Source organism: Porites lutea, chromosome 5 (genome assembly GCF_958299795.1).
Source record: "Porites lutea chromosome 5, jaPorLute2.1, whole genome shotgun sequence".
NCBI lineage: Eukaryota > Metazoa > Cnidaria > Anthozoa > Scleractinia > Poritidae > Porites > Porites lutea.
The window spans coordinates 9,648,415-9,659,983 of record NC_133205.1 but is presented as its reverse complement, the minus strand read 5'-3'; the positions used below and the strand labels follow the sequence as shown (position 1 = coordinate 9,659,983).

The following is an 11,569-nucleotide window of genomic DNA, read 5'->3' as shown; positions in this document are numbered from 1 at the left end:
ACACAAAACGCTTCTGTATAGTCATGAAGATGATATCTACCAAACTTCATTCGGAAGCCCTAACTATAATATTCCTTGATGACTTTTGCAGTCATAGTGTTTAGACACCTATTTAAACATTTGTAAGTAATTTTTTGTCTGTAATTTAAGTTGCATAATTCTTCTGTTTTGTAGTATCTTAGTTCATACAGTAGTTTATTTCTTAAATTTCGCCTTCTTTCCTCTGATGTTATGCAAGATGTTATGTCTACTTAAACTAATCCTGGGGAGCCTGGACCCCATATAAGCCCCAGGCCTCCAGTTCAGGCTTCTCAGGCCCGTCACTATCTTTTCCCAAATATATTTTTCGGTATATAGAATCTGTAATGTGACAAAAACAAATCAATCAATCAATCAATAAACTTGAAAAAGGAGGGCCAATTTTTCCATCCGTGGCATTCCGATTGCAGCAGTCGACTTGAAACACTTTCAATGGCTAAATGTAGTCTTTTAAGACTAAAAGTTTTGCTGTCAATCTTGTAACGTTATTTTTCCCGTAGCTTAACAACCGTTAAAAACAAAAATCATACGATTGTTTGGAATACAAAGTTCTACTACCCTGCAAACTTTGAGCTCAAGCGCGATAAAAACTGCAAAAAAAACTGCAAAAACTCCTGGAGTGCAGTTTCAGGCGTTCTGCTGACCCGGGGTGAATTAAGTTTTAGCCAACCTCAGGGACGAGGTTGGCGTTTTGCTACTGTAAAAAGATACAGGCGACTCCCAAATACGCGCGTGCGCCTGTAGGCTTTAGCATTGATCTCATCTCTGGGTCTGGAAAGTTATAAAAAGACGAAAAAATATAAAATAGAGAAAATAAGACCAAGGTTAAAGTTTGGGAGAACGTTTTATGTGTAAGGTCAATGGTTTTGTCATTTTATATCAGATTAAAATAAATTTGCAGTCTCTTTCAGACAATGGTATGAACTTTTACACTTTTGGAACAAATGCGATTTTTTAAGCTGATAAATGTATTTTTATTGTTCTACTATTAACGGTTTCCATTGCTTTCTTGGATCTTTTGTCAGACACTCTCAAAATGTTTTTCAATTTCTTTGGCGAGTTGCCCCTGGTCCTTGATAATTTTTTTTTAACACAGTCTCAAATCTCAAACAAGAGCCGAAAAGATGTGGTTAGGGCAAGTCACGTTTTGCGTCTACTTCCAAAATATACTTATCGTTGTTTTAAATTCCTGAGATTGTGATAAAAGACAAACTCACTTAAACTTTAAAAAATGTTGGCTTGCATCCTAGAAATAAGCTCCAAACTATTGTAGCCTTATACTAAGTTAATCTGTTGAATTTCTCGAGGAAGTCACGCACGAATCATCCGAGTACATATTTGAGCATGATCGAGAAGACCATTTGCTGCAATTCATCACTGCCACACTTGGTAATAAACAGTCCTAAATGGACTTGTCCCAGTGGTTAAAACATTCAGGGGTGGTGCCTGCTCTGGCTTCCACGTACCAAGCGTGCGAAAAGGATAAGTGACTGTCTAACCTAATGAAGATTTACAGCCGAAGGCTGGTCTGCTTTTTTGCTAGCCCGCTAGCCTTGAAGAAGACCGTTTGTACTAGATAAAATATTGGACTGATCTGATTTAAGTGCCCTCAGCTTATGTGGCAGTGCAAACCTTGCAGTTAAGTAGTATCACACGTTACAGTTCCGTATAGTCCAAGCATCTCAACAAAAAGAGGTTGCCGGGTAACAAGACCTAGTACCGGTAGATTTTTAACCTACGTTGAATGGTTCCTTAGAGTCAAAATTTTTGTACTTTCCTTTACACTTGCTCGAGCTTTTTTCTATGTTCCAACCTTCCTGCGTAAAACATCTTTAGATCGCGCTCAGTATTATACCTCCAATAGCACTTATAGCAAGCGGATATATGTTTTCAAAATTCCTCGTGAGATCTGATCTGAAACCAATGATTGAGTCATGCTCTCTACATTACGAACAACTAAATGAATTAGACCACACCAGGAGCATGGGCTCCTGACAACACCCTATACACCGTTCCATCCCAGCCCAGCGAATTCAAAATTAACAGTCTCACGCAACTTTTAACGATGGTGCTTTTCTCTTGTGGTACTATAAATAAAACCCATGCAAAGATGGTTGTCTTTCATGCTGAAAAAATGTAGTTATTTTCAGCTTAGACAATTGCTTCGAAGTGCCTATTTTTGTAATAAGTAAAACCGTGTGTGCATAGCGCATATGTTTCGCCGGTTTGAGCTGCATTGCACGCGTTGACAAGTATCCCAGGGATAAAGAGGCACAGGGAGGCCTTTGCATGTTCCCCTGCCAGCGGCGACACGCCCGAAACGAACAATCTCACAGTCGCGACCTGTTTCCGAAATCGGCAAAATAAACATGGGCAAATGTCTATGCACGTCATACAACGCAAGTTGCTTTCATTTTATTTCAGTTAATGAACTAAAATAACGAGATACTAGATAAGTAGATAGATCACGGAAAACATTGGAGAAACAGATATTTCGGATAAAATTAGAGCTAGAAAATATTCAGTGAAGATTCGTTAGTTTGTTTGCTTTGTTTTGACCCAGACAGAAAAAGTTAAGACCCTTGAACTGCGTTGTCTTTGTTGGTTTAAAAAGAAAATTACTTCCATATTAAGAACAAATATAGTTAGCTTTTAAAGTCGCTATCTGATTAAATTGTTTGGCCTCTAATGTCGATTGCTTGCCTTCCATTCCAAAACCTATCCAACGCCATTTTGATCTTCGTCAAACTGAAGTGAGACAGACCACCGAAAATTACCGGATAATGCAGGATCGCAAATCATAGAGTGTAGCAGTCGGCAAAGTGATAAGCCTCAGTCACTGAAGCAACTTTGTAAACAGGAACCGAAGGTAGGAAATACGGTAAAATGTTTCGAAAGTCTTGCGAATTTTTGCTTTATAGTGAGGTAGTTGGCGAATTGTCCAAGAGTAAGGGGCAAACATTTTACGCTCTCATGAAAAGTTAGTTTAAAGGCAGCAGTGTTACAGCAACCAAAACTGAAAATAGTTTTTATTATAAATATATTCCATTCACTCCTTCATTCGCTCGCTTTTTTCAAGTCTAAGGCGACCATATTTGAGCGAGCGGTATCGACCCGACATTTCGGCTCTCGTGATCGCCGTTTAAAAGCGAAGGACTTCATGCTCAAAGAATAACCGAAATTTGCTGTCTACCGTAGAAACTATGGTATCCGCTCTTTTTCACCCCTTTAAGGTTTCTGTTTTCATAAGCACATTGTAAATCAAAGGGACGCCAAGACAATTTTTCTGAGAAAATTCGGTGCGCTAATGAATAGGAACCAACCTACATTATCATTATTATCTTCTTACACCACCGCTGAGCCTTGCGGTAGTTTAACTTAACCATTAATTATATTCAAGTCGCCGCTTAATGTTTTACTGTTTTACATTAGTTTATCGAACAATATTAAATAATCTAAATCTTAAAGCATGTTAACTCAGTAGCCTGAGAAAAGAAGAATACCATTGGCCAGCGACATAAAAAAGATGCCGCCAGACCACCGTCAAAAATGGAGATTAATGACAGAAAAATAACATCAAAAAGGGAACTTTGCAGTCTGTTATCTTACAAAGGGTTCATTGGATAGGTTTTATTTTAGTCTAGAAAACGTAAACTGAACACTGGTAACCGTAATTTATGATGACGGACATTTTTTAGCGTGAGTTCCTTCTCCATCATCATGCAGTGGCACGGTGATCTCTTCGATCAATAACCTATGTCGAGATTTTTCAAGGAAGGACGATTACGAATTATCTTTAAACTCCACTCAACAAACCTCCTCCTCGCTGTATATCCATAGAGATTGATTTAACTTAGTATTTTTCAAGCTCATTAAGCCGTTCGGCGAAAAGTCTTATCATATATTTAGCGGCGCATGCAGATAGCTAACACAGGAAGGAGTTTAGATTTTACTGTTTTCAATAATTTATATACCAGCAAAAGATCAGAAAAAAGGGCTGGCAAGTATAGGTGATATAGATCATGGTGGAAAATCTTTAAATTGTCGCCCTATTTCCTACAGTTATATTTTTGTTAATTGGGTAAAAAGAATGTGAAAGAATGTGCGTAATATGGAGGCTGAAAAGATGATCAATATTTACAGCTCAATCGTATGATTTTGAGGAGGATTTTTAGAAACTTACGTCCCGGGCTTATAAATAATCTGACAAATGGGTTCTGTGATCAATAAAAACTAAGCACACTAAACTAAAACCAAAGCTAAAACACCACTGAACTCTGAGGCTTGGTGGAGCTTTCCGGCCATTGTTAATCTTTAAGTGCCGAAGAGTCAAAAATTATACCTAATACAACCTCTTGCGCTTACAGAAAGCCGTTTACCATCGATCAAAATTACAGCACAGTTAACATCAATTGTAACATAAACACACTCCCGTTGTAGTCATATTGCTTAAAATATTTTGCAAAGGAGTATGATTTATTATCCTACCAAATTGTTGAGTTTTGTGAGTATCTACAATGAACGATTCTTTGAAAAATGGGGTTTCTATATATGATGTGTCTGACTTTGTGAAAGACAAAACCACAACAATGATCATATTTGTGGATTCTTTTAAGGACACCCATCGCCCTCTTATGACTAGACAAACAAATGTGAAAAAGTACTCTATCTATAGAAACCATGCGTCTAACTTTCTCAAAGGCAAAACCGCAACATTTTTCACTTGTCGATACTTCTAAAGACACCTGCCGGTTCTATTGCAAGTGGACAAATAAATGTGGAAAGCCTTCTATTTTTGTAACAATTTTCTCATTTTATTAGACCCACTGGCGCCCACATTGTTATTTAGTTGCCATTAAGTTGCCCATAAATTCACAGACAAATGATACAGAAAAGTCATTCAACCAGATTGCACTTGAACAGGCGTACTAATCCATGCAGTTATGATCTGAAGATCGCAGAGTGAACACTTGTTTCAGTTTTAATCTAAGGTATTGTTTACCGCTAAATTTAGAATGGGCTTTCGGGACAAAAACGATCTCATCTTTAATGTCTAAATATAAAAACTCGTGACTGTCCTCTTCCTCGCATGAAGTATCTTTCAATTCTCCGTGCATGCAGGGTACGTTGGTGATTACATAATTGTCTGGTGTTAGATTAAGTTGATTGCTAACTGAGTGACTGACTAACTTAAAGCGGCAATGTCAGGAGGATATTGTTGTTTTAGGTCAATTCTTTGCTAATGCCATACCCAAAATACGCAAAATTCTTCTGTAGAGTTATGAAGAAGATACCAAACAAATCATAGGATCACTACCCATGATAATGTTTTGATGATAGTTTGCGGGCATAGTATTAAAACGTGAAAAAGTTCGCCTAGTCTTATTCAAGTTCCATACAATGCATGTCCATCCTTTCCATCCGTAACAACAGACAGCAAGAAAGAGTTTTAATGTTTACATATAGCCTTAAATAACAAAATTGGGCCATTATTTTTCAGTTCAATTGATACCAAGACACCATTTAGCTTTTAGAAAAGATGGCAAAGATAGTGAGAGCCCCTTTAAGGATCGTTACTAACTTGCCAAACTTGTCATATCGCACACTATGACGCGTAAGTGGAAAAAATGTTTATTTACATTATTAAGGTTATTATGGCTTCGTACAAGGATAATTTCCCGTGTGTCAGAAAATACTTCTAGAATGCAGCGCAGTCCTCGATTAGGGGAGTATAGATGATAACCACGATGATGCTGATTAACTGACTAGCCTAACAGGGTGAAAATTATCAAACTATTTGTTACTCGGGCGAATGGTTAAATGAAAGACGTGGCTAAAAGAAAAACAAAAACAGATTGACTGATTGGCTGGTTGACTGACTTGACTAACAGAGACCATCAAATTGCCTTACCAAACCAGTTGGCAAAAAGGGAACATCTCACAAACTAGCTGAATTGGCTCAAAGGCACATCAAACTGACGGACTGACAAGGTGATTTGAATGACCGGAGACCATCAAGCGTCTTCTTTGACTGGTTAATTGGGAAACATAAACCATCAAACTGTTGGAATGACTGGCCTGCTTAACAGGGACCAAAAAAACTGACCAAGTAACTCACTGGACTTGGAAAACAGAGACAATTAAACTGACTGATGACTTACTAACTGGACCAATATGGGCAATCAAATTGATTGCTTGACCGACTGGGACACCATGGACCATCAAACTGACTCGCTCACAACAGTGACAATCAAATTACATTCCTGACTGACCTGGCTAATGTGGGCCATCAAACTATCCGCCCGACTTGGCTAGTATGTACCATCAAACTTCGTTCCTGACAAAACTTAGCAAACATAGACCACCAAACTTGTAAGAAAGGGACCAAATGGATCCGACTGGCCAAACCGACTTTGAAAACAGGAAAAACAGAGCGAACAACTTTCTAAAACATGGACCATGAAACTACTATGCCTGACTGCCTGACTGACTGGTCTAGCATGAACTAACAGACAGCTTCCCTGTTCCAATTGGCAAACAATCAAACTGACTGGCCGACTTGGCTAACATTGACCATCAAACTGCCTTCCTGACTAACATAGCTAACATGGACCGTCAAATTGCCTTCCTGACCGACTCGGCTAACATGGAACATCAAATGGCTTTCATGACCGACTTGGCATTGATGCACCATCAAACTGCTCTATGACCGACTTAGCGAACATGGACCATAAAACTGCCTCCCTGACTGGCATGGCTAACATGGACTATCAACCTGCGTTCGTGACCCATTTGCCTAATATGGACCATCAAAATGCTTTCATGACCGACCTGGGTAACATGACAGTAACATGGACCATAAAACTGTCTTCCCGACCGACATGGCTAACATGGACCATCAAATTGCCTCCTAACCGGTTGGCTAACATGGACCATCATGCAAACAGGCTTTCTGACCGACTCGGCTAACATGGACCATCAAACTGCCTTCTGACCGACTTGGCTAACGTAGAATGAAATAGAACAATCAAACTGGTTGACTGATTGAATACTAACATGGACCCCTAAACTACCGGCCAAGGCGACTTTAGGGAAAACATGGACCATGACGTTTTCAACCTTACCAACTTTGCAAACAGGGACAATCAAACTGGCTGACTGACAAACTTGGCTAACATGGACCATAATACTGCTTCCCTGACCGACATGGCTAGCATGGACCATCAAATTTGCTTTCCTAACTAACTTGGCTAACATTGACCATCAAACTGGCTTCCTGACCGACTTGGCTAACGTGGACCATAATACTGCCTCCCTGACCGACTTGGCCAACGTGGACCACCAAACTGCTTTCATGACCGACATGGCTAACCTGGACCATCAAATTGCCTTCCTGGCCGACTTGGCTAACATAGACCATTAAACTGACTTTCTAGCCAACTTTGTGAATGAAATGAGAGAGTACAACTGATTGACTGGCTGATTACTAGCATGGAACATTAAACTGCCTGTCAAAGCGATTTCAGGGAAACATGGACCATCAAGTTACGTTTTCTGTCTGACCCACTCTGCAAACACGGATCACCTAACTTCTATCAGACCGGCATGTCTAACATCAGAGAACATCAAGCTGCTAACCTGATCGACCTGGATGACAAAGACCATCAATCTGCCTGCCTGACCGACTTGGATAACTTACTAACTAAACTTGGCTAACAGAAAGATGCGACAAAGGATTGTGAGAATCATGAACTATTACTTCATAAAGATTTCAAGTTTTTTGTTGTCAATTCAGATATTATCGAGATGGATTAAGAATAATGAAGCATTTAATTGCAACAAACTTCACGATGCTTTTACTTGCCAAATATTTATTTCATCTACAGTCGTGGGGGTGTATTTGTCTAGTCGTAAGTATGGAACAAAAACAAACAAATTAAATTATTAAACTAAATTTTAAACTAATAAGTTGTTTGAAGGAGTGCACGTATGTGAAGCTGCCTGACAAGATGATAAAATGATTATCAGTAGGTATCCCAGTTAATCTTTCCTGTTTAATTTTTCAAACAAATGAATACCACAGGGAATTCAGCTATTATACTTAGAATCGTAAGCTCATAGTGAATTGGAAGATAATGGACCCCGGTGGTTCTTAAGAGCAGTGAGCTTATAATCTAATAACCCCAAATCCATTGCTTAAGTCTTTCTTAACAAATATCTTGGATTTATCATTAGGAAAGAAATGTTTTTTAAAATAACTCGGGTTTTTTATCACAATTATTATTTTCTTTTTTTCATTTTGTTTAATCATTGAAATAATTTGTGACTTAATGTGGAACAACGTTATATAACACAAGAGTCGTGTGATAATATCATGATAAGAGGCAAAAAATCAGTCACCATCAGAACCATTACATGAAACATTTTATTATGTAAGTCGATGAAAGATTGAAGATATAATCTTATTTATGTAATTAGCACAACGGCAGTGGCTCATCATTCCTAGAAAATTAAAAGCAATGAAGGCAGCTAGTTCTATACAGAAGTTAAAATGTAACCTCTTTATACCCTTCATGTAAATTCTACTGCAACATCTTAAATGAAAGATGATGGTAAAACTTGCGTGCATTCGCGTGCAAATACTTTTGAGTCTGTAGGTCCCACTTACCCTCGTGACCCAGTTCACTGATTTAAAGATATATCTCTGCGGTTTTAGCTTGAAATCGATACACTGTGACCTTGTCTGGGCTGAGAGAGAGTGCCTGTTCAATATTCCGGAGACGTCGCCGGCAAATATTTTCCCCCAAACAAAAAAAAGGTGCTAGAAAAGTGTGATAGCGGTGAATGAAAGTGCGAAGTGTGTGCGAAAGTCTCGAGTCTTACCCACGACACGCAATGATCTTAGGTGTCCCCCAATAAAAGTGCTAAAAACGGATCAACCGAGTGAAAAAAGCTGTATTTATCACATAACTTATATACGTTAATCCTTCGTCTCTTCCGTAATTAACTTTTACCCCAATTCTCTTTACTATTATTGACCTGACGTTCACATAAAGTCAAACATTCAGTTGGGTCGACAAGTGATCTACTTGTTAAATGAATAAACTGTTAAGTGTTGCCATTCATCTCTGATTCATATTACCTGCTGCCTTGTTGCTCAGTACAAGTTTTTCATGTGTTGGTTTAATCTCGCAAATCAATTCTCAATCAATACCAGTGTACTTTTCGAATGTTATGATTATTTGGGAACTGCAAAAAAGGCAAAAGCCTTAGTGTTGTTTGTAACACGTAGATTTCACAATGCCGTAGACTGTGGACTTATTTTGAACATTTCAAACTTGATACTGTTTTTAAACCACTCTTAAAAGATTCGCAAAGATCTACAGCAACTGCCAGTCTGTCTATCATAAAAGGCCTCGCAGATGATTTTTTCCTTAGACAGATGATCCTATATGTTCCTTTATCGATTTGTTTTCTACAGTATCAGGAAAAGAAGTAATGTTTCGGCTATCAACAATAAAACACGGCAAACGCAAGGGTCAATATGTCGCCTTGTTCCACTCACCGACCGGAATTATTTGCTCTTAGAGAATAGCTTGATAATAAAACTTTTAAACCGTGTATTTTGGAACTAAGGACACAACGCTTACGTTCAAATATTGATATAATAATGGGACTAACCAAACACAACCACTACATTTGGTTGTTGTGTCGGCTCTATAGTCTCTAGACTTTCCCTTTCAAAGTGGAGCTTTGATATTTTATATCTATCTAGTATACAAACTGGTCAAACTCAAAGGATAAACAGCGGTGTAGTAAAACTAAGATCTGCTGCCGACCAGCTGCCCTATGAAAAGCCTTTTGTTTCTCAGTGTAATTTCACCTTTCAGAAAAGAGAATGGACCTTTTAATACCTCAATGCTCAGTGAATCTTTATTGAGACGGTGTATGGCCATCTTAAAACCGCGTCATTATTTATCAGAAGTCTGCCCTTTTACGGCTCTTTAATATAACTCCCAAGGGAGGCAGCGGCAAAACTCAAAGTAGTAAAATATCCCTAGAGCAATTTACTAACATACCCAGAGAGCAAAAAAAAAGCGAAAGAAAACAATATGGTTACTTCAGCGAAAGAGTTGCTAAAAGCTCAAAGGCTGAACGATGGACTTCAACTACAAAAGACTCGAAAGGTAAAACTCGAATGATTGATTTAAGCTCAAACGAAGGGTGGAAGGGGAAGAAGGTCGAAAAAGGTTAAACATAACCTATACACGGTATAATAATGGGTTTTGTTGCGCTTTTTAATGATGTGAAAATTCAATTTTGGTTGCTGTGTTGCTCAGCTTCTTCCGCCCGGGTCGTTTGGCTTCAGTGTTGTAATCTCAACTCTGAAAGGAAGCTTTAAGACTTCCTTTACGCGCGCGAAGCGCCAGGTGCAATACATTTCAATCGGTTACAGAGGGTTGCGTTCTCTAGTCGCAACGTGGAAAGTGTATTGGTTTGAGAAAATGACAGCAGGTTTTTGTTATCTAGATTCAACAATAGGAATCAGTGCACAATATTTAGTCTACTTGTTGTGGCTGAAATAACACACGTCCGCCAACAGGCACGCGGGCTGTTACGCTTCGCTCACATTCAGAGATGGCACGCACACGATTAGTCCGGGTCCTAGGATTATATTTTGATCTTGAACGTTTTCATTTTGCAGATCAGTGAAGGCAAGAGCTGCTGGACGGAGAATTATTCGGCATTTTTGGAGTTGTGACTGGGAGGAAGACACAGATTATCGTTCGACCAGCATGAGAGGTCGCGGGGCGGCGATCACGGATCAATACCACATACAGCGGGTGAAGAGCTGAGTAACTAGGTGACTCAGTGGTTACATAATGATTTTAATGCTAACAATGAATCATCCATTTGTAAATATTACAAGCATCTTTTTCGATAAAGCATATACACTTTGAATCATAAGTTACTCAGCTGATTGCATGAGTGACTGTAGGAGATTGAAACTGCTGTACTATGGGAGTGTCAACAACCTTTGCACCTCCACAAATCTAATGCGATCGTCGGCGGCGAAAGTCTTTTTTGCAGCTTTTAACTCGGTGAATTAAATCTAAAGATTAAGCTATTCGAATAAAAGGTCTGTTAGGATACTTCTCAAGCGTAAATTGTTTTTTGTAATCATTTGGAGTTTTGACTTAAAGCTAGTGGTTGCACTTGGAAATGAATTGTATCAGTGACTGAAATCGATGGGCTATTTAATTGTATTTAACCCAGTATAGTCAGTAAAAAAAAATAGAAAGCGACTGAGATTACAGCCGTGTGGTGCAGAAAACTTCTCTGAAGAAGACTAAAGAGAACAGTAGGAAAACAGTATTACTAACAACAGGAGTTTGTAGCATTAGTCAGCCGAGGGTAAAGGGAGAGAAACACGAGCATAAAGCAAGACACCGTCTGATCACGATAGTTTTAGAATTTTACTCATGAAGTGACGGGTTGGAAATGACGATGTTAACACTTACTACAGCGA

At 38.8% G+C, this 11,569-nt stretch overlaps 1 long non-coding RNA gene across 1 annotated transcript; it reads left to right on the top strand.

Moving 5' to 3' along the window:
- The first annotated feature begins 2,657 nt into the window (after nucleotides 1-2,657).
- On the top strand, nucleotides 2,658-11,192 carry LOC140938684 (uncharacterized). Its single transcript, XR_012165554.1, has 2 exons — nucleotides 2,658-2,908; nucleotides 10,745-11,192. It is a non-coding gene; the product is annotated as an uncharacterized lncRNA (long non-coding RNA).
- The last annotated feature ends 377 nt before the right edge of the window (nucleotides 11,193-11,569 follow it).